The sequence below is a fragment of the Balaenoptera physalus genome (genome assembly GCF_965194825.1).
Source record: "Balaenoptera physalus genome assembly, chromosome: 4".
Taxonomy (NCBI): Eukaryota; Metazoa; Chordata; class Mammalia; order Artiodactyla; family Balaenopteridae; genus Balaenoptera; species Balaenoptera physalus.
The window spans coordinates 85,553,890-85,576,209 of record NC_138891.1 but is presented as its reverse complement, the minus strand read 5'-3'; the positions used below and the strand labels follow the sequence as shown (position 1 = coordinate 85,576,209).

General features: G+C 38.6%; 1 protein-coding gene and 1 long non-coding RNA gene across 11 annotated transcripts in view; one reads left to right on the top strand and one right to left on the bottom strand.

The window, feature by feature from the left end:
• Positions 1–21,914, top strand: part of LOC309659899 — a 99,177-nt gene extending 77,263 nt beyond the window's left edge. The window contains exon 2 of the long non-coding RNA XR_014263035.1: positions 9,391–21,914. This is a non-coding gene — a long non-coding RNA (uncharacterized lncRNA). The remainder of the gene's footprint in view (positions 1–9,390) is intronic.
• Positions 1–22,320, bottom strand: part of ZBTB20 (zinc finger and BTB domain containing 20) — an 814,580-nt gene that overhangs the window by 148,997 nt on the left and 643,263 nt on the right. The gene's annotated exons all lie outside the window — the stretch shown is intronic.

The following is a 22,320-nucleotide window of genomic DNA, read 5'->3' as shown; positions in this document are numbered from 1 at the left end:
TACATGGAAAGGACTTTCTGTTTTCAGTAAAAATCTAAATTCTTGTACTTAAAAAAAATGATAAACTGTAAAACCTGTGGATTAGTACAGTTAATTATTTCCATAGATAGAACATATTTCATTAAAAAACAACAACAACAACAAAACCTGCTCTGACTGGTAAGTTTTTTCTAGATTAAGGATTTAGCCACAGTTTGATAAGTATTTGTTGTCTGTCAGGCTTGGTGCATATTAATTGGTGCACATTTCAACATTTTACTACTGCATTAAATTACTGATATTTTGAAATTATTAGCTGGTACTGCCACCATTTTTTTTTTTTGAACAGTGCCACCCATTTCTTTCAAGTTTGGTTCAAAACAAAAAGTCTGTAATCTAATTTATCAAGAAAACAACTGTGAAGTTCAGAAAAAGGATAGGAATCACCAAAAGAATGAGATCCAATCTTAAAATCACTAGGGAGAACAAAAACTCACTTAATCCTCAAAGCATATGTAAAAGTAGGCATTCTGGTTTTGTTGATGAAGAAGCTGAGGCTTCCAGAGGTTAAGTAACTTCCCCAAGGCGCAGAGTTGACAGGTGGCAGCGCTGTGTGTCACACCTTGGTCTGTCTGACAAAGCCTGTTCTATTTTCTTTTACACTCTCCATCCCCAGAAAGTCTCTGGCTATCTAGGAGTTTCTTTGGGATGTGCCATCAGGTTCATGGGGTGACATAACAATTACAACAATTATAATAATTGTTAAATGTATATGTATATGTATTATGTATTAGGTATATACATATATGCTTAATATACATATGATTATATATACTATATATGCCATATATATGAATACTTAGCACTTAGAGTGTGCCAGATATTATTCTAAGTACTTTATTGTTTAGTATTTATTCTTTACAGTTTAGTACTATTTACTTAGTCTCATAACATCTCTGTCAGGTAGAAAATATTATTATCATCCCATTTTACAGCTAAGAAATGTAAGGCATACAGCTAGAAAGTGATACAGCCCAAGCTACTCTCCATTACCCTACCTGTCTCAGGTACATTTTCCTATGTGTTACTACCTGGAGAACATACCTGACCTCTGCCTATTCTTTGAAGACTTTGCTCCCTCTTAGGAGATAATGAGTAGATCTTAGAAGGCAGAGTAACTTAACTAGTCAATAGTTTACTTTCTAGGGAACAAAAAGACACAACTTCGTGGAAAATTCCCATTTGTAGAAGAGCAAGTCTCCAAAGCAAGATATTATGGCCTGAAAAGTAGGGGAGACACTTTGGGTAGGTAGGTTTTCCAGGTCTTTCAAACCCTAACGCATACATGACCGTTGATACATAAACCCAATTTAATTCAATATATATTTAATGAGCACCTGCTATGAGTAAAAGACACTGTTAGAACCTAAGACCTAGAAAATAGTTACAAAGATGAATAAGAAGCCATAACCCTAATTTTTAGAATATGGGAGAAAATAAACACCACATAACTAAAATACAATACAAAATAAGGCCATTACCATGAAGTGTTGCTAACAAAATTCCGTAGGTTCAGTGGCTTGAGGAATATCATCTGATGATGCACACTGAAAAAAGTTACCCTAGGAAGGCAGTGTTTGAGATGGACTTTGGAATGTGGGAAAAGTTCCAACTGTTAGAATTTAAGCAAGGACCATGGGATGAATAAAAGCATGGAGATAGTAAAGCATGAACTGTATTTGAGGTTGATTTGATTAGCTTCTAGCATATTCGAAGGATAGCAGCAGGAGTTTGAGATGCTCTTGGTGGCACATCCAGGTGGGTTTTTCTAGTTGGCAGCTGGTACCATGTCTGTGGTACCTGAGTCTACAAGCTAGGACTAGATACTCAGATCTTCAGGGAGGTGATCCGAATGTCTGGATGAAGCTAAAACTGCCCACAGACTTCAATAATGCAGTGAGGGAAGAAAGAAAGGCAAACTTACATTTTGTGGGCAGATGAAGGAAGAATGCATGAAGGGGCAAGAAAGAGCATTCAGATGAACAGGAGAATCATGAAAACAGATGTTATGGAGCCAAAAGGTAAAGACTGATCTAGAGAAGTGGAGATAGATGGTCAAAACAGTCAAATCAGTAATGGTGAAGAGGCATATTTAAGAGCTAGAGTCTTTCTTCATCATTGAACTCATCTTTAAAAGGCCTACCTCTGGAGAGACCTTCAAGATGGCAGAAGAGTAAGATGCGGACATCACCTTCCTCCCCACAAATACATCAGAAATACATCTACATGTGGAACAACTCCTACAGAACACCTACTGAACGCTGGCAGAAGACCTCAGACTTCCCAAAAGGCAAGAAACTCCCCACGTACCTGGGTAGGGCAAAAGAAAAAAGGAAAAACAGAGACAAAAGAACAGGGACAGGACCTGCACCTCTGGGAGGGACCTGTGAAGGAGAAAAAGTTTCCACACACTAGAAAGCCCCTTCACTGGCAGAGATGGGGGGTGGTGACGGGGACGCTTCGGAGCCATGGAGGAGAGCCCAGCAGCAGGGGTGTGGAGGGCAAAGCAGAGAGATTCCTGCACAGAGGATCACTGTCGACCAGCACTTACCAGACTAAGAGGCTTGTCTGCTCCCCTGCCGGGGCGGGTGGGTGCTGGGAGCTGAGGCTTGGGCTTCAGAGGTCAGATCCCAGGGAGAGGACTGGGGTTGGCTGCGTGAACACAGCCTGAAGTGGGCTAGTGCGCCACAGCTAGCTGGGAGGGAGTCCAGGAAAAACTCTGGACCTGCCTAAGAGGCAAGAGACCATTGTTTCGGGGTGCGTGAGGAGAGGGGATTCAAAGCACCGCCTAAACAAGCTCCAGAGACAGGCGCGAGCCGTGGCTATCAGCGCGGACACCAGAGATGGGCATGAAAATCTAAGGCTGCTGCTTCAAGAAGCCTGTGTGCAAGTACAGGTCACTATCCACACCTCCCCTCCTGGGAGCCTGTGCAGCCCGCCACTGCCAGGGTCCTGTGATCCAGGGACAACTTCCCCAGGAGAACACATGGCATGCCTCAGGCTGTTGCAACGTCACGTTGGCCTCTGCTGCCGCAGGCTCGCCCCACATTCCGTTATCCCCCCCGCCCCGCACCGTGGCCTGAGTGAGCCAGAGCCCCCTAATCAGCCACTCCTCTAACCCCGTCCTGTCTGGGCAGGGACAGATGCCCTCAGGCAACCTACACTCAGACGCAGGGCCAAATCCAAAGCTGAACCCCAGGAGCTGTGCGAACAAAGAAGAGAAAGGGAAATCTCTCCCAGTAGCCTCAGGAGGAGCGGATTAGATCCCCACAATCAACTTGATGTACCCTGCATCTCTGGAATACCTGAACAGAACAAATCATCCCCAAATTGAGGCAGTGGACTTTGGGAGCAACTGTAGACTTGGGGTTTGCTTTCTGCATCTAATTTGTTTCTGGTTTAATGTTTATCTTAGTTGAGTATTTAGAGTTTATTATCACTGGTAGATTTGTTTATTGATTTCATTGCTCTCTTCCTTTTTTTAAAAAATATAGATATATATATTTTTTTCCTTTTTCTCTTTTTGTGAGTGTGTATGTGTATGATTCTTTGTGTGATTTTGTCTGTATAGCTTTGCTTTTACCATTTGTCTTAGGGTTCTGTCTCTCTGTTTTTGTTTTGCTTTGTTTTGTTTTTTTAGTATAGTTTTTAGCGCTGGTTATCATTGGTGGATTTGTTTTTTGGTTTGGTTGCTCTCTTCTTTCTTTCTTTCTTTTTCTTTTAATTTTTAATTTTTTAAATTTTTAATAACTTTTATTATTTTAATAACTTTTTTATTTTATTTGTTTCTTTCTTTCTTTCTTTCTTTTTATCTCCTTTTTCTTCTGAGCCATGTGGCTGACAGGGTATTGGTGCTCCAGCCAGGTGTTAGGCCTGTGCCTCTGAGGTGGGAGAGCTGAGTTCAGGACATTGGTCCACCAGAGATGGCCCAGCTCCACATAATATCAAACAGTGAAAGCTCTCCCAGAGATCTCCATCTCAAGGCTAAGACCCAGCTCCACTCAACTACCAGCAAGCTACAGTGCTGGACACCCTATGCCAAACAACTAGCAAGCCAGGAACACAACCCCACTGATTAGAAGAGAGGCTGCCTAAATCATAATAAGGGCACAGACACCCCAAAACACACCACCGGACGCGGTCCTGCCCACCAGAAAGATAAGATCAAGCTTCATACACCAGAACACAGGCACCAGTCCCCTCCACCAGGAAGCCTACACAACCCACTGAACCAACCTTAGTCAGTGGGGGCAGACACCAAAAACAATGTGTACTACAAACCTGCAGCCTGTGAAAAGGAGACCCCAAACACAGTAAGTTAAGCAAAATGAGAAGAGAGAGAAACACAAAGCAGATGAAGGAGCAAGGTAGAAACCCACCAGACCCAACAAATGAAGAGGAAATAGGCAGTCTACCTGAAAATGAATTCAGAGTAATGATAGTAAAGATGATCCAAAATCTTGTAAATAGAATGGAGAAAATACAAGAAACGTTTAACATGGACCTGGAAGAAGTAAAGAGCAAACAAACAATGATGAAGAACACAATAAATGAAATTAAAAATTCTCTAGAAGGAATCAATAGCAGGATAACTGAGGCAGAATAACAGATAAGTGACCTGGAAGATAAAAGAGTGGAAATAACTACTGCAGAGCAGAATAAAGAGAAAAGAATGAAAAGAATTGAGGACAGTCTCAGAGACCTCTGGGACAACATTAAACACAACAACATTCAAATTATAGGGGTCCCAGAAGAAGAGGAGAAAAAGAAAGGGACTGAGAAAATATTTGAAGAGACTAGTTGAAAACTTCCCTAATATGGGAAAGGAAATAGTCAATCAAGTCCAGGAAGTGCAGAGAGTCCCATACAGGATAAATGCAAGAAGAAGCATGCCAAGACACATATTAATCAAACTATCAACAATTAAATACAAAGAAAAAATATTAAAAGCAGCAAGGGAGGGCTTCCCTGGTGGCGCAGTGGTTGAGAGTCCGCCTGCCAATGCAGGGGACACGGGTTCGAGCCCTGGTCTGGGAGGATCCCACATGCCGCAGAGCAACTAGGCCCGTGAGCCACAATTACTGAGCCTGCGCGTCTGGAGCCTGTGCTCCGCAACAAGAGAGGCAGCGATAGTGAGAGGCCCGCGCACTGCGATGAAGAGTGGCCCCACTTGCCGCAAGTAGAGAAAGCCCTCGCACAGAAACGAAGACCCAACACAGCCAAAATAAATAAATTAATTAATTAAAAAAAAAAAAAAAAAAGCAGCAAGGTGAAAACAACATACAAGGGAATCCCCATAACTTTAACAGCTGATCTTTCAGCAGAAACTCCGCAAGCCAGAAGGGAGTGGCAGGACATATTTAAAGTGATGAAAGAGAGAAAGCTACAACCAAGATTACTCTACCCAGCAAGGATCTCATTCAGATTCGACAGAGAAATTAAAACCTTTACAGACAAACAAAAGCTAAGAGAATTCAGCACCACCAAACCAGCTTTACAGCAAAAGTTAAAGGAATTTCTCTAGGCAAGAAACACAAGAGAAGGAAAAGACCTACAATAACAAACCCAAAACAATTAAGAAAATGGTAATAGGAACATACATATCGATAACTACCTTAAATGTAAATGGATTAAATGCTCCAACCAAAAGACATAGACTGGCTGAATGGTTACAAAAACAAGACCCGTATATATGCTATCTACAAGAGACCCACTTCAGACCTTGGGACACATATACACTGAAAGTGAGGGAATGGAAAAGATATTCCATGCAAATGGAAATCAAAAGAAAGCTGGAGTAGCAATTCTTATATCAGACAAAATAGACTTTAAAATAAAGACTATTACAAGAGACAAAGAAGGACAATACATAATGATCAAGGGATCAATCCAAGAAGAAGATATAACAATTGTAAATATTTATGCACCCAACATAGGAGCACCTCAATACATAAGGTAAATGCTAACAGTGATAAAAGGGGAAATCGACAGTAATACAATCATAGTAGGGGACTTTAACACTCCACTTTCACCAGTGGACAGATCATCCAAAATGAAAATAAATAAGGAAACACAAGCTTTAAATGATACATTAAACAAGATGGACTTAATTGATATTTATAGGACATTCCATCCAAAGACAACAGAATACACTTTCTCCTCAAGTGCTCATGGATCATTCTCCAGGATAGACCATACCTTGGGTCATATATCAAGCCTTGGTAAGTTTAAGAAAATTGGAATCGTATGAAGTATCTTTTCTGACCACAACGCTATGAGACTAGATATCAATTACAGGAAAAAATCTGTGAAAAACACAAACACATGGAGGCTAAACAATAAACTACTTAATAACCAGGAGATCACTGAAGAAATCAAAGAGGAAATCAAAAAATACCTAGAAACAAATGACAATGAAAACACGACAATCCAAAACCTAGGGGATGCAGCAAAAGCAGTTCTAAGAGGGAAGTTTATAGGAATACAATCCTACCTCAAGAAACAAGAAACATCTCAAATAAACAACCTAACCTTACATCTAAAGCAATTAGAGAAAGAAGAACCAAAAAAACCCCCCAAAGTTAGCAGAAGAAAAGAAATCATAAAGATCAGATCAGAAATAAATGAAAAAGAAATGAAGGAAACAATAGCAAAGATCAATAAAACTAAAAGCTGGTTCTTTGAGAAGATAAACAAAATTGATAAACCATTAGCTAGACTCATCAAGAAAAAAAGGGAGAAGACTCAAATCAATAGAATTAGAAATGAAAAAGGAGAAGTAACAACTGACACTGCAGAAATACAAAGGATCATGAGAGATTACTACAAGCAACTATATGCCAATAAAATGGACAACCTGGAAGAAATGGACACATTCTTAGAAAAGCACAACCTTCCAAGACTGAACCAGGAAGAAAGAGAAAATATAAACAGACCAATTACAAGCACTGAAATTGAGCCTGTGATTAAAAATCTTCCAACAAACAAAAGCCCAGGACCAGATGGCTTCCCAGGCGAATTCTATCAAACATTTAAGAAGAGCTAACACCTATCCTTCTCAAACTCTTCTAAAATATAGCAGAGGGAGGAATACTCCCAAACTCATTCTGCAAGGCCACCATCACCCTGATACCAAAACCAGACAAAGATGTCACAAAGAAAGAAAACTACAGGCCAATATCACTGATGAACATAGATGCAGAAATCCTCAACAAAATACTAGCAAAGAGAATCCAACAGCACATTAAAAGGGTCATACACCATGATTAAGTGGGGTTTATCCCAGGAATGCAAGGATTCTTCAATATATGCAAATCAATCAACGTGATACACGATATTAAAAAATTGAAGGAGAAAAACCATATGATCATCTCAATAGATGCAGAAAAAGCTTTCGACAAAATTCAACACCCATTTATGATAAAAACCCTCCAGAAACTAGGCATAGAGGGAACTTACTTCAACATAATAAAGGCCATATATGACAAACCCACAGCCAACATCATCCTCAATGGTGAAAAAACGAAACCATTTCCTCTAAGATCATGAACAAGACAAGGTTGTCCACTCTCACCACTATTATTCAACATAGTTTTGGAAGTTTTAGTCACAGCAATCAGAGAAGCAAAAGAAATAAAAGGAATCCCAATCGGAAAAGAAGAATTAAAGTTGTCACTGTTTGCAGATGACATGATACTATACATAGAGAATCCTAAAGATGCTACCAGAAAACTACTAGAGCTAATCAATGAATTTGGTAAAGTAGCAGGATACAAAATTAATGCACAGAAATCTCTTGCATTCCTATACAATAATGATGAAAAGCCTGAAAGAGAAATTAAGGAAACACTCCAATTTACCACTGCAACAAAAAGAATAAAATACCTAGGAATAAACCTACCTAAGGAGACAAAAGACCTGTATGCAGAAAACTATAAGACACTGATGAAAGAAATTACAGATGATACAAACAGATGGAGAGATATACCATGTTGTTGGATTGGAAGAATCAACATTGTGAAAATGACTATACTACCCAAAGCAATCTACAGATTCAATGGAATCCCTGTCAAACTACCAATGGCATTTTCATAGAACAAGAACAAATAACTTCACACTTTGTATGGAGACACAAAAGACCCTGAATAGCCAAAGCAATCTTGAGAAAGAAAAACAGAGCTGGAGGAATCAGGGTCCTGGGCTTGAGACTGTACTACAAAGCTACAGTAATCAAGACAGTATGTTACTGGCACAAAAACAGACATACAGGTTAATGGAACAGGATAGAAAGCCCAGAGATAAACCCACACACATATGGTTACCTTATTTTTGATAAAGGAGGCAAGAATATACAATGGAGAAAAGACAGCCTCTTCAATAAGTGGTGCTGGGAAAACTGGACAGCTACATGTAAAAGAATGAAATGAGAACACTCCCCAACACCATACACAAAAATAAACTCAAAATGGATTAAAGACCTAAATAGAAGGCCAGACACTATAAAACTCTTAGAGGAAAACATAGGCAGAACACTCTATGACATAAATCACAGCAAGATCCTTTTTGACCCACCTCCTAGAGAAATGGAAATAAAAACACAAATAAACAAATGGGACCTAATGAAACTTAAAAGCTTTTGCACAGCAAAGGAAAACATAAACAAGACAAAAAGACAACCCTCAGAATAGGAGAAAATATTTGCAAATGAAGCAACTGACAAAGGCTTAATCTCCAAAATTTACAAGAAGCTCATGAAGGTCAATATCAGAAAAGCAAACAACCCAATCCAAAAATGGGCAGAAGCACTAAATAGACATTTCTCCAAAGAAGATATACAGATTGCCAACAAACACATGAAAGGATGCTCAACATCACTAATCATTAGAGAAATGCTAATCAAAACTACAATGAGGTATCACCTCACACCAGTCAGGATGGCCATCATCAAAAAATCTACAAATAATAAATGCTGGAAAGGGTGTGGAGAAAAGGGTGCACCCTCTTGCACTGTTGGTGGGAATGTAAATTGATACAGCCACTATGGAGAACAATATGGAGTTTCCTTAAAAAACTAAAAATAGAACTACCATACGACCCAGCAATCCCACTACTGGGCGTATATCATGAGAAAACCATAATTCAAAAAGAGTAATGTACCACAGTATTCATTGCAGCTCTATTTACAATAGCCAGGACATGGAAGCAACCTAAGTGTCCATCGACAGATGAATGGATAAAGAAGATGTGGCACATATATACAATGGAATATTACTCAGCCATAAAAAGAAACGAAATTGAGTTATTTGTAGTGAGGTGGATGGACCTAGAGTCTGTCATAAAGAGTGAAGTAAGTCAGAAGGAGAAAAACAAATACCGTATGCTAACACATATAAATGGAATCTAAAAAAAAAAAAAAAGGTTCTGAAGAACCTAGGGGCAGGATAGGAATAAAGACGCAGACGTAGAGAATGGACTTGAGGACACAGGGAGGGGGAAGGGTAAGCTGGGACGAAGTGAGAGAGTGGCATGGATATATATACAATAGCAAATGTAAAATAGATAGCTAGTGGGAAGTAGCCACATAGCACAGGGAGATCAGCTCGGCGCTTTGTGACCACCTAGAGGGGTGGGATAGGGAAGGGGGGAGGGAGACATAAGAGGGAGGAGATATGGCGATACATGTATATGTATAGCTGATTCACTGTGTTATAAAGCAGAAACTAACACACCATTGTAAAGCAATTATACTCCAATAAAGATGTTAAAAAAAAAAAGGACCTCTTATCCCTTTCTACTGTTTCCCTAAACTCATGCATATACTCAACCACACACATGAACAAACTATTTTTTTGCGGGAAAAATTTATGTCATTATTAACTCTGAAGCACCCGACCTACGTCTGGAAGTTCTATGAGTAAAGTTCAGATTTTATTGTTTGATCTTTATTAAAAAGATGACTGACATTTTGATGTGCAAGTCAATTGTTTTTTGGTGGGAGTGCAAATTTATTCATATTTAACAAATACTTTTGGAGGCTTTCCTATCTGCCAGGCATTGTGCTAAGTGCTGGGATCAGATTAATTTCCATAAATGCTTAGACGGCTTTTACTTGTTAGTTTTGCTCCCTATGGTTGGCACAAAGTTGATTCCTTTGCAATGATGAGTTTCAGTTCCAGCCCCTGAGAGTTTTTGTGTTCATACTATAAAGTGCATATTTATGTGAAATTTTTCTGCTCCAAGATGTTTACAAAATGTTTTGAATAATTTTTGGTATCAGCAAAGGGTACTTTAGAAGAACAAACCAATTCCAGGTCAACACAGGAATTGGTTCTCTTGCTTTGCCATGGTGGTAGTCTAGTGTGTGGGCAAGGAGGAATGGCTTCTCAAGTATTTAAAACAACTCTGAAATTCTTATTCTTAATTGTATCCTCTAAAGAATAAAGACAAGAAGAATAATCAGCTTCAGATAGAGAGATGAAAAATAGCTTCAGGATATGTTCCAACTGTTGCGTAAAAATGGAGTAAAGAAGTCATATGGCAGGGGATCTAGAATAGATATCCTTGGGGCTTATTTATTTACTTATTTTTATATATTTTTTGTATACGTGTACATTTTGTAAGGCTGCCCTGAGACATCACTTTAGCCTTCTTCCTCTGTGCATAAATATTTTTTCTTGTACAAAACAGGAGTCTTGCTGTACAAATTGTTTTGTAACCTTCATTCTTTCAAGACATATATTTTTAAGCCCTGTAGAGTATTCCATTTTATGGATATATCAACATAGTTTTAAGCAATTCCCTATTTTTGGACATTTTTATTGCATTCTAATTTTTATCATTTTCAATAATGCTTTGTTGAACACCAGTGTGCATAGCCTTTGCAATACTATCATGTATTGGAAAGAAATTTTTGGAAGCTTTAAAACTTAATACCACAAGCAAAGAAAGCAAGGAAACTTAATACATATACTGTAAGCAAAGAAAGAAAAGTGAAGTGCCTCTAGGAGCCAGGGTGATAGAGTAAATGAGTTTAGTGGATGTGACATAAAATGTGGGGCAATAGGTACTTTGTCTAACAGGAGACAACATGGCTTGTCTGAAGGGAACAGTTACTACCCAGTTCCAGATACTGGTTCTGTGTAAAAATGCAGGTCTAATATTTCAAGCTCACCACATTTTCAAGAGAACCTGGAAAAGATCTGGATTTCTTTTCCGTGAGATCTTGATCTTTAAAGGTTGGCTCAAACTCCCAAATTATTTGAAAATACTATATGGACAAAATTGTTTTTCAATAGGCTAGGTTCGATGCAGCTTACAGGTCACTGGTTTGTAACCTTCAAATTAAAGAAAAGAAAACATGGTGTTTGAAAATATATTTCTAGGCATGAAAATATATTTCCAGGCAGTGAGTTAAGCAAATAAAATTTGCTTCAAGTTTTTGCAGTAACAAGAGATGTGACTGGAGGAACTGAACCTGAATATGCAAATCTTGGAAGGTAGGTAAATTCTGCTCCCCATTTAATCATCCATGAAATATTAGCTAGAAGACGCTTCTAAAATGTTTCAAACTTCACAAAGAACCATGCTTTAATTATATAAAACTTTAACCCAAGGTACTGTATGATGACATCTAACAATCATTTCCCTTCATTTTCCACCTGAACACACATTTCACTTTAACATCCACCTGCACTACTTCCTTTCGTAAAGAGGAGGTGGTATTTGGCTATTCTCTGGCTCTGATTCATGAGAAATCAGCCCAAGACCAACATTTCTGTTCTTAACAGATTTTGGTTTTTAAATCAGTAGAACACAATGTTTCCCTGGGCTGAGTTCTAGCATGCCAAGTTTTGGCTGGCCACAGACTTTGACATCTGAGTGAAAAATCTTTCAACAATGGCATTTAAACTGAAGAATCAACAGACCTTTAATTATAACACTGCTTGTAATCCCCCCCTCCCCACTCCTTTTATCATGATGTTCAAATTGCCTAAAATCACTAACTGCACGGACAGCATGTTATTTCATTTGCCATTGGAAATATCATAATTTGGAAACTTGGTAGCTTGAGCTTGTGTATTAATTTTTGAAAAATCAGTATTGTTTTATGCACTATAAGTTAAAGAGGCATATGGAATGAAGTTCAAAATTATTGATTCATTCGCAATAGGAAAAAACACTTGGCATACAAATTTTCAATTTATCTAAAATGTTCAAGATTTATTTAGATAAGAGTAATATTTCTACTTGGAAATTAGGCATTAAATATATCAAAATATGGAGTCTCTTTTTTGTGAAATTTCTCTAAGTGCCTGGGTATTTTTCCATAAAATGTTAAGTGATCATTTTTTATGGCTTCTTTAAATGACACAGCCAGAGAGTACCCTACCTTTCCCTTATATAATAACAAAAGACACTTCTAAACTGCTAAAGTACATTAGGAATCCTTTGAAAACTTCCTTTTTAGAAATCAGTGTTGAAAAAGTATAGTTTATATCCAATCTGTCTATCTGGATATACTTAATGGACAAATTGGGGTTAAAAATGTAAATGTGGAAAATGTTTATTTCCATATTCTATAGTAGCTAGATAGTTTTTCATTTGTTTTTAAATGTACAGATCGGTTATATGTGGAAAGTGGGCAAAATTTCTGTTCCGTTTCATCTTGAAGAGAAACCTGGCTCTAGATCTCCAGGAAATGCATTTATTTAGACCAAACAATATGCCAGCTTTTTATACATAATTTCTAATCTTCATAATATGTCTGCAAGATGGGTGTCATTAATCTTGGTCAAATTATTTGATTTATCTGAGCCTCAGTTTCCTTATCAGTAACAGACTAATTATAGGGGCTTTTGAGTCTTTTTGTCATTGTATTTTAAGTGGTGGAGTTTGGATGTAACCCCAGATCTGACTTCAAAGCATCTGCTTTCTCTTCTGGGGGGAGAAAAATACCTCCCTGAAGTGTAGACAACTGTTCCCTGTGTTACTGACCTTGCTTTCTGAATACAATGGGTTATCAGGGAGGTCACTTAATTATGTTTAGCACTCCCTTGTGACTCTGAAATTCATCTTCATTCAGAGTATAAAATTCACAGTATAAGAAGTAATAAGTCTCCGATTTCCTGCAACAGACCTGGTTTCCAAGCTTGCCTTTTATTATCCCCACAAATATGCTTTTATTTATAAAATTATGTCCTGTTTTTGTTCATAAAATATGGTCCCTATCATTATCAACTTTCTGTGTAAAGTAGCAGAAAAGGTCAAGTGCAGGAAACTGGTCCTGACCAGCACAGTACACTCAAGAATTAGCTTCTCCAAGGTAGAACCAGTAGAGGAAATGTGAATCAAAATTGTTGAGGGAAGTGGAAATAATAAACAATATTAATACTGTAACTACATGTATTGAACTCCTAACAAAATGTTCCTGATCCTATTCATATATCATAGTTAATCCTCACAATATGCCCATTTTACATATGAGGAAACAGAGGCTTAGAGATGATAAATACCTCACTTAAGGTCATACGCCTAGGAAGTGGCATCTGACTCCAGAGCTAAGCTTCATCTATTTTACTAAAGTATCTCCAAGATCAGGGGAACAAAAATCTAAGAGGTAAATTTAAAGAGCAGTAATAAAATTATAAATAGAAAATGGAACCAAGGCTCAGAATTTGGAGTGGGAACAGATTAGGAACAAGGTGGTAGGTCCAGCATGGTGGAGGCCAGCAGGTGTTTGATACCTGGCAGTGTCATGTGACATTAAAAGTATAGCAACATGCAGAGCTGAGAGAGAGAGGTAGGGTGGGAAAGCAGAGAGAGAGGGAGAGGGAATATGTGTGGGGGGGGGTAGGGAAGATACATAGGTCTGCTTGGCTGATTTCCTCTGTTATTCTCTTTTACGAATGTAAATAAAGCTTTGTGTGTTGGGGCACAGAGGGCAAAGAGGATGTGTCTGAGAGACCTACTCAAAAATATCTCTTTTCCCATGTCATTAACTGGAGGAAAAAAAACCGGTTGTCTAACAAGCTTCATTTTTAAAATACAAATTTCTCCAAGAGGGTTAAACCTCATTCACACCTTGGAGTAAATTACTTTAATGAGGCTACCAGACCACCTAACTGAGTGTAAATAGTCAAGATGCCACAGTTTGACTGGGGAAAGGTCATGGATAACTGTGGGGCTCAGGAGTAGAAGAAGGGTGATGGGTGATGATACAAATGAGGGTGAGAGAGGATTTCCCTAGTCGAGAGGGAGGGCACAAATCTAATTCTGTGAAAATACTGTTAAGATCCATAGGAATGTAAAGTATCATCATTATCGTTAGTTCTCCTCTGCACTTAGGTCTATGGTAGTAGCCAGCGCTCAATCAAAATCACAACTGGTCGCTAATTTCTGGTGTAAATAAAGACTCAGCAGAATGCCCTACTTATAGCAGCTCCTCAATAAATACTAGTTGGGCAAATGGGATGTCAAAATTAGTTTGGAAGTTGGAAACTTTCAGATTTCCCGTGTTCCAACCTGTTTCTCCAGTCTGACTGGTCAAGTTCAGGAGACTGTTTCCTCAATGGGAGGAAGGGAGAAAGAATACAGAAAGTGAACGAAGAATTGACACCTCAGCCCTCTCCCTTCTTCCCACCTGCGTGGCCCAGGTCAGCACGCTCTGAACTCTGGGGCCCTCAGAATGTATCTCTTTTTGTTGAGGCAATGCTGTAATAATGGAGCTATGAACAAGTTCAATTATGAAATGTATGATGAAAAACGAATAAAACAAAGAGGGTGTGTTCAAGGCGAGCCCATTAATCAAGGAGAGGGCTCATCCTCCCCTGGAATCTCAATAAGCTTCAAAAAAATTTCACTCTAGACCCATTCTGGGTCTGCCCTATGGTCTGAAGGTCTGTATCGCCCGCCTCCAAATTCATATCTTAGACTTCTAATCCCCAGTGTGATGATATTAGAGGTGTGGCCTTTGGGAGGTGATTAGGTCATGAGGATGGAGCCCTCATGAATGGGATCAGTATTCTTCTAAATGAGGCCCCACAGAACTTTCTAGCTCCTCGTGCCACGTGAGGATACAGGAGGTCTGCAGCCCAGAAGAGGATCCTCACCTGATTATGCCGGCACCCTGAACTCGGACTTCCAGTCTCCAGAATTGTGAGAAATAAATTTCTGTTGTTTATAAGCCATCCAGTCTATGGTACACTATTTTGTTACAACAGCTCAAACAGACAAAAACAATCTACACAAGAACTTGTGACATGCTGATATATGCAATCTAAGTAAGCACGGTGGGAGCATTAAAATCAACCATAGAGCACAGGCATAGCCGGGTTCTGGGTGCGTGGCTAGTCCACGGGTGCACAGAGAAGCGCTGCGGTAGGTGCGCACGTGCCCGACCCTCCCTGGTTTTCTGCCCCTTCCATCTCCCCCTTCACACTTATCTTTCACACTGTATAACATCACAGGAGACTTCTAAATTATAGTGCTTTTCAAATACGTTTTCTATCTTACTCTTAACTTAAAGAAGAGAGAGGGAGTATTTTGTTATAGATGGAATTTGAGAGTAAACGTTATTTTGGATATATTTTCTTATCTGTCAATTGCGGCAAAAAAGGCCCATTTTGTCTGAAGGATTGCTAACTCTTTAGAATGTAAGAGCTGGAATGTGTAGCCCAGTGGTTACCAACCCTGGCTGCATATCGGAATCACCTAGGAAGGTTTAAAGAATACGGGTTCCTGAGCCTTGGCCTCTGCCCCTCCCTTCCCCAAGTGATTCTTATATAATGTCAGTTTTGGCTGCTTTCAGCTAGTTATGGTGATCAGGGATCTTAATCAACGTCTTTATTTAACTGATGAGGAATCTGAGACCCAGAGAGGTACAGTGACTTCTCTAAGGTCACACAGGAATTTATTATATGTGAAGATAAATGCTGTGGATCATGTGAAATTGATACCATTAGCTATATTCCAAATTATTTCATTACTTTAGAGTATATTTTGTATGTTTTTATGTATAATTCACACACCTGCAAGCCACTTATGTGGCATTCCAAATACGGTTAAGAAGAGAAAGAAAGTGTAAAAGACCTGCAAGTCAAGTAGACCACACATAAATCCCTCAAGTCTCTCTGATAAGCTCTGCTCTAGCCACTTTGTCCTCTTTGTCTTTGAGACAGAGACAACATCTTGATCTCCAAGCCTTGCCCTTCTGCTGCACTGTAGCCTCATATCTCCAAAAGCCCAGCTGAACTCTCATGGATATCACGTCTGTACCTTCATGCTGTACATTCAACATTAAACTCGTGCTTTCTGCTCCCAAATCTGCTCCTGATCTTTAGTCCTCTGCTTCTGTTCATGGCCCCACTCAGGCTCAACAACATAATGACATCTTTTGTGCCTTCCTCTCCCTTGCTCTCCAAATATAATGGATTAGTTCTCCTTCTGCCATGTCTCAATCAGTTTACCAGCTCCGTTCATTCCCTCTGCCCCTGCCCTAGTTAGGGCCCTCATTGCCTTTTCCTGGACTATTGAGATAGTCTCCTACCTGATCTGTGTCCTCTGGTCTCTCCCTACTCCAATCCATTTTGCTCACGGTTGGCAGAGCCAATCTGAGGCACAGCTCTGATTATGTTACTCCTACTAAAAACTTTCAATAGCTTCCCATCGTCTACTGAATAAAGTCCAAATTCCTGGCCTGGTAATCAAGTCCTTTCACTTTCTGGTCCCAATTTATTTTTACCATTTTATTTCCCACTACTCGCCTTCACACACTCCATGCTCTAGTTAAACCCAACTACTTCTTTGCAGAGTCATTACCCTTTGATTCTTCCCGGCTTTGCTCACGGTTTCAGAAATGTTCTTTTCTTCTATCTGTCTGCTCAAGTCCTCCTTGCCTTTTAAGGCCCAGATCCAGTGTCACCTCTTCGGTAAAGCCCCCCGTTAGCTCTTCTCTGAACTACAATAATACTTCATCTATACTGCTTTCATAGAGCACAGCACTTTCTACTATGGATTCTAGCAAAGTAGGCACACATCTTAGACCTGCTGCTGGATGAAAACTTTTCTGAGGGCAGGATTTGTGTCTTGTTTATCTGTGTATCCCTCCCACTGCTGAGTACACAGTGTACCACACTTGTTTACATATTTGTTAAGTGAATGAGTAAATGCATGGACTTTATGTGCAACCTCAGTGATTTTGGTTGTTTTTTTTTCCTAGTCTGAAGCAGATTAGAAGTAGTGTATTAGAGAAGAAATGCGGATTAAGATGAGGCTGGCACAACAAGAAGAAACTTGATCACTGAAGAAGAGAAATAAAAACTGTAAAAAGAAGACATGAGAACTAAGAATATTATAGTAATCTGGGGGTAAATAAACACAGAAGCAAATAATCTTAGAGACTAAGGACCAAATAGTTAATGCCACTTGCAAATGCTTGGAAACCACAAAACAGTATTCAAATATACAGCATTATTTTTATACTTCCACATCCTCATCAGCGTCAGTAGAAACACAACACAATTGTTGTTTAATGATGATGACCCTCAGGCATTTAGAAAAGTATGAATGATGGTAAATATATTCTAAGAAAGCTGGATATCAATTTAAGATACTATACATCAAAACTTAATATTAATAAAATAAAATATCTTTTGATAATTAAGAGGAGATAAGCTTCTGTTATATGGGATACTCTATTTGCATAAACTGATTTCCATAGTGAAGTCAGATAAATAAGCTCTCTCCCTTTACACATGAAGACACCTATATATTTTTCTAAACATAAGAGAAACAATTGTTGTATCATTAAAAATAAAATATGCTCAAAAAAAATACGCCCATGATATACAATTTAGGAAAACAGAAAAGGGGTAAGACAAAAAAACATAGTTTTCCAGGATCTACAATTTATTACTAAAAAATAGTTGTGTGGATACATGTATATGTATGGCTAAGTCGCTTTGCTGTTCACCTGAAACTGTCACAATATTGTTAATCGGCTATACTCCAATACAAAATAAAAAGTTAAAAAAATAAAAAAAGTTGTGATTACACAATATGTATAATTATATATGCTGCCCTTTAGTACATAGCATAAATAGTCCAAGTTATGATAAGCTCTTCATAAACATTTTAATGACTCAAAAATTCTAGTGGATATGTCATAATACACTTAACCAATTCCCTAGAGTTGAACATATAGCTTATTTCTAGTTTTATAACATAGATATGTCTAAGAAGATTTGCTATGAGCTGATAATTGTTGCTGAGTGAGGAACTCATGAGCGTTCACTATGATGTTCTTTCTACTCTTGTATATGTTTGAAATATCTACAATGAAAAGGTAAAAAAATATTCATGATGAACATTTTGTGTACAAAGTTTTTTATTTATTTGTAATTATTTTCTTAGGTTAGACTTTGGTACTAGCTGCCTGGTTCAAGATCTGACTCCATCATTACCTAGTTATGTAACTGCGGGCAATCTGCTGATGTGTTCTCAGCTTTAGTTCCCTCAACTGAAAAATGGGTGTAATAATGGTGACTGATAGGGCTGTAGTAAGGATTATCATATGACATGATATACATCACGTGCCTTGCACAGCACCTGGCACGGTGTTAGTGTACAATAAATATTACCCTGCAAAAACAAAATGCTGGTTGCATAATTATATGTGTTGTGGTTATAAAAAAATCATCATGTATAAACTGAGAAACATGCCAGAAATAACACACTGAAGTGTGCATCATGGCCATCTCCAGGTGAGGCATTTATTCTAAAGATACTGACAATGCTAAAATGATTTAGACTCTTAACTACCATTATGGAGCATTTTCTATGTGACCGATACTGGACCAAATGCTTCACACATATTGATATTACTTCATTTAATCTTCATGAGAATTCTTGGAAGCAATTACTATTACTATTCTTATTTTATAACTAAGGAACTCAAGGCTAACCGATTAATTAACTTGCCCCCAAGGACACAGGAATAGAAAGGGCCTGTTGTCAAACACAGGTCTGAACCCCTGGAATTCATCCCTAAGCTATTGGAAATGGCCTTTGGACCTTGCTCTCTTTTGTAAAGACTTCAGTGTTTTTTCTTTTTTCTTTTTTTGGCCGCGCCCTATGGCATGTGGGATCTTAGTTCCCCAACCAGGGATCGAACCTGTGTCCCACTGCATTGGGAGCATGGAGTCTTAACCACTGCGCCGCCAGGGAAGTCCCCTCAGTGTTTCTAATCTTTATCCCTCAGAGGCAGATTTAAGTTTTGGATAAAATTTTGGCCCAACTTTGGAAGTTAAACTGGACCTCTGGTTAGAGCATATTTTCCTTCCTTTCACTTTCGTCAGTATTATTTAATTAGAAAAAATGTATTCTAGAAAACAATTTTAGAGAAGAAGAAGGAGTACTCCATAAAATAAGCTGCTCTTTAAGAATGCATATCTCATGGTCCAAAAAAATTAATATACATGTTGGTTTAGAACAATGATTTCCCATTGGTTTGATTAACTTATGTCCTAACTGTAAAATAATTCATTATCAAACACACGCACATGCACACTTCTTTAGAAAACCTATAAAGTGGTCCATATTACATATTTCACTTTAAATATATAATCTCTAAATGTGTATGCATATGTGTATATGTGTAAGATACAGACAGTGAAAGTTTGAATTTGGAAAACGCTTCAAAAGTAGAAAAAGATGGTTTTCTACAAATGTTACGAGAAATTAAGTCACAGGAAGTCTTAATTAAAAAAAAATGGTCAGATGGCAAATTAAGTCTTTTATTTTGGGTCTGGGAGGCTACTCCTGTGCAATGCACTCTAGACAAGAAGCACCAGAGGGGACGTTGCATCTCTTCTGCCTCAGACAGCACATTCATGCATCTGTATTATAAAGCATGTGCCAGCACTAGCAAGCTCACAGTACTGAGCAAAGTGCTACAGTTACAGCTGGGAATTTGTATTTCAGGGCTGGCTCTATTTACTGGTTGGTGGGTTTTTTGGGGGGGATCTGTTTCTCCCCGGGGGTCCCAGTGGGGTGTTTTTTGTGGGGTGCGGTGATGAAGGAAGGAGTTTTTGTGAGTTCTATTTTGGATTTTGGTGAGTAGAAAAGCAGGGAATTTGCCAGCCTGCTACTCAGTTATACTGAAACATGATGCAAACTGCCTCAATTTGGAGCACAGAAGGTGCTGAAAAAATTTTCTGAGGAGGTCTTGAAATATCTAAGCCTGTCTTCAAGGAAGGACTCGTTTCTCTCAAAAATCACCCAGTAAATAATAGAGTATGTTGTTGTTGTCTCTCCTCCCATAAGTGGCTCCCTAAGCCACTACCCAAGGTATCACACTCGAAAGGTAGCCATTACGATATCTAAAAATTACACTGTGTCCTTTAATAATTCCCAGGAGAGTATTAAGAGGAATATGCTTGAATGTGGGCCTTCTTTACAAAGTCACTTCTACATGTGCACACTGTTAGGAGTATAGGCTGCAAATGTTTGAACAAGCTGTATTTCCATATTTGCATTGTCCAGTCTATTTTCTTTTTCCTATTTTCCTGAATATGCCTGAACACATGTGTCCAGTATAAACCTACAATTGCACGGCCATGTCTACGTGTGTTTCCAATTCCAAACTATCTTCAAAATGGTTCAGCTTTCTAGAAACACAGCCATATAATTTGTTTGATTTGAAAAACTGCTTGGCAAATGCACGCAGGTCATAATGGCAGGTAACAGATCATTTACTGAAGTGCTGAAACAAACAGAAAACAAAGTCCAGGACACCATCGCAGAGCAGCACTTCCCTTGTGAGATCCTCTCGGCTGAGGAAGGACCGAGTGAGACAATAATAAAACAAATACCCGTAGGCTTTTCAAACAGTTAACAACCCGCTCCGGGTTAGCAGCGTTTCTGGACCTTGATGGTACAATGATGTCCTCAACCCTTGCTTTCAGACACTGGATTGCTCCTTGAGTAGCCTTTATCATTTCCCCCCTAATTTTTGTTGAAGATGCCCTTGAAATTAGATCATATTTGTTCCTGACAAAGCATATGCATATTGTGGCATCACTCTAAAACCAAGGATGGGTTTTAGCTCTATGAAGAAAAAAAATTCCAACAACCTTTCATGCTGAGATTTCTCATGCTAGTTCTCAGCACAGAAGTGATTTTTTTTTTTTAAGTTGCATAAAGCCTAGCAAGGTTTAAGTTTTCCCAGCAAGAAGAAAGTGTTTTTCAGCTGTTAAATTTTTCAGATGCTTTTTCTGAATTTGGATACAACTCAAAAACATGTTTGTTTTAAAATGTAAACCTTTTTATGTACAGAGGTTTGCATATAGAGAAATGCTATTACTATGTTTAAAGGTACTTGCTTTTGAAATAAGGAAGTCATGGGCACTTAAATATAACAAACTGAACGTTGCATGATGGACATTTCATTAGGCACTAACATAAATACGATGTTCTGGAGGACCACGGAGCACACGTCTGCTGGCAGGATCACTTATGACACTGGAAGTGGATGTATTTCCATGTGAGAGCAAACGGTGGCCAGGTTTGGACTGAAGGGCATCCTTACAGTCAGCTGGTATGCTTTCCCAAGACCCTTCACTCCAGTTGCGTGGCACTTCTTGGCCCTAACTTGCTTGATTCCTCAGCTTGCTGACTGGGCCAAAGTTGATACAGCATATGGTATTTTAAGCACAAAAATGAAGAAACACATTGAGGTCTCAGCAGAGAGGCAGAGATGAGGGTAAATCATCAGAAGGCCTGCTGTCTGCCTATTTAATGGGTCTAGTCACTCTTCAATTTTAAGCACATTGTAGATATGTTGAATAGGAAAATATATTATCTTGATCTACCCATTTTTTTTTAAATTAATCAATTAATTATTTATTTATTTTTGGCTGTGTTGGGTCTTCATTTCTGTGCGAGGGCTTTCTCTAGTTGCAGCAAGCGGGGGCCGCTCTTCATCGCGGTGCGCGGGCCTCTCACTATTGTGGGATCTACCCATTTTTTAAAAAACATTTTTATTAAAGACTCACAGTAAGAAGTTCATTTTACATTGTGATCCAGTGATTGTTTACATACATACATGGAGATACACACACACACACACACACACACACACACACACACGTGTGTGTGTGTTCCAGAGACAGAAGGTAACCAATCTACCCAATTTTAAATCCTAAGAGTCTTTGTAATTCTATTGAGTATTTTAAAAATTTTATTTTATTGAAGTATAGTTGATTTACAATGTTGTGTTAATTTCTG